The 2,147-nt window shown below is 42.8% G+C and overlaps 1 long non-coding RNA gene across 1 annotated transcript; it reads right to left on the minus strand.

The window, feature by feature from the left end:
- Positions 1-197: 197 nt before the first annotated feature.
- LOC104960883 (uncharacterized) lies at positions 198-1,889 on the minus strand. The gene is made up of 3 exons (XR_800030.1): positions 1,785-1,889; positions 1,504-1,579; positions 198-288 (listed from the first exon to the last, which is right to left on the minus strand). It is a non-coding gene; the product is annotated as an uncharacterized lncRNA (long non-coding RNA).
- Between the last annotated feature and the right edge of the window lie 258 nt (positions 1,890-2,147).

The following is a 2,147-nucleotide window of genomic DNA, read 5'->3' on the forward strand; positions in this document are numbered from 1 at the left end:
CGTAAAGAGATAGTATCTATAAAGGGACGGCTCAATTCAAAATGCAAGTCACGTGACGTCACACCCCCGCTCTCGGGGTGGACGCCCTCAGCCCTGGTCTGGAGGAAACACTGGATCAAGTACTTATGTCCTCCTCTGTATACGGTTATAAAAAAGGGATATTGAGGATTTGTATTTAACAAGTTCACATACCCTGCCGAGCACACTCCGTACTTCACTGGAAAACTCCCTCGAGCAGATTTCCAGGTGGAAGATTTTGCCGCAGTTAGAAACACAAGCACCCACCAACTGCAAGGGAAGAACAAAAACAGCTGGTACATGTTGTATTATGCAGGGAAAACTGACATTGCACATTATTCCGATTAGGCATTGATAGCAGGTGAGTTTGGTATTGCTCTAAAACGTTTGAATGACAATAGAGCTTTGATAAGGGAATGAGTGAACAAAGGGATCTAATTATAGAGCAGGCCATGTGACAGTATGTGCTCATGATGACTCAGACAGCTCACATCATTATCATTCTCCCTTTATGAAATCTTCCACTTTCCTGTACAGCTTCAACAATGAGAACATTAGGTCAATTACAGCTCAACTGGAGCTAAATTGCCCTGGTAAATAATGCATTTCCCAAACTTAAAAGTCAGAATATTAGGAGAGTTTACCCCTACCCAGTTCTATTAGCTAAAGGTCAAATATGTATGCTTACATTGGATTTGGAACTGTGTTTTGAGCAGAAACAAATGAATGGATGCTTATACTGATGGTAGCTGTAATGTGGATCATTACCATAGCCGCGTTCACACCGCAGTACTTTTCCCACTTTAGTTCCGAAATGTCGCGTTCACACCAAAAAGAGCCGGAACTAAAATGAGTTCATCAGAACCTTTTTTACCCCCTGCTAGAGAGCGGGGACTTTCATGGGAGAAAAAGGTTCCCATTTCTGATTGGCTGGGCGGATTGCAAACCACGCCCCGTAAAACTCCCAAAAAGTTTTGTGAAGCCGCCATTTTATTATCCTCGCATTAGCATTAGCCCGAGAGAGAGACTAACTTATGGCAACACAAAAGAAACCATGGGAGCGGTGGAGATGAGGAGGTGTCGGCGTTCTGGAGATTTACTCTGAAGCCAGTCCCCAACTCCGGGGACTTCCGGTCGGGAACTTCCGGTGGCAGTACACGCCGTGAAGTGGTTTGCGGCCTGCCAGTAAACCAGAAGAAGAAGAAGAAGAAGAAGAAGAAGAAGAAGAAGAAGAAGAAGAAGAAGAAGAAGAAGGCTTCATTTGCCTAATCCTCCCCCAGGGACTTATTCCGGTGTGAATGCGATCTGTATTCAGTTCATCAGAACTAAAGAGTTCTCATGAACTAAAGAGTTCTCATGAACCAAAGAGTTCTTATGAACTAAGTTCTGATGAACCTTTGTGGGAAAAGTACTGCGGTGTGAAAGCGCCTAATGGTTACTGCTTGCTGGGAAACAGTTAATGTCATTTGTTAATGGCGTACTCACGTTGACGGCCTGCATGGCAACATGAGGCACTTTGTGGTTGACTCTCTTCATGATGGATCTCAAGCTGTCCTTCGGTCTGAAACACAAGAAAAAAGGATACAACTCAACAATAATGACTAAGCAACATTTTACTGGTCATATTGATATCTGGTGTAGACTATTTTGAAGTGTAACGCTTTATCGGAAGGAACCGCACTTAAATAAGGAACTATTTAAACCACAGTGTTGCTCAAATGCTCAAGAGCTCCACATATAGTGTTAACAAAATGTTTCCTGCTTACCCATTGGCTGTCGTTCCAATCTTATCACAGATGTCCATAATGATCCCCCAGTCGTCTGTTGTGTTGTTTTCATTGGTTGCCTTTTCTGGAAATATGTCAAAAGGGACACAGTGCATATGGTCAAGTGAGAAAAATGTCTTTACTGGCATCACGGCTGTGCCAAACGCAGTGGGCAAGCATTATAGAAATAAAAAGCGTTGAACTGCCACACATTAGAACTGGTAAATGTTGTCAGCTTAAAGTTAAATACAATATAAGAAGAATCAGAAGGTGCATTGTGTAGACTTCCACTAGTAAACCAACCCAACCAAAAGCATTTCCACGCCTTTAGTTGTGTCTAACAAAAGCCAAGCTCATTACATG

This window comes from Notothenia coriiceps, unplaced genomic scaffold, assembly GCF_000735185.1.
Source record: "Notothenia coriiceps isolate Sejong01 unplaced genomic scaffold, NC01 NC01_scaffold00032491, whole genome shotgun sequence".
NCBI classification, from domain to species: Eukaryota; Metazoa; Chordata; class Actinopteri; order Perciformes; family Nototheniidae; genus Notothenia; species Notothenia coriiceps.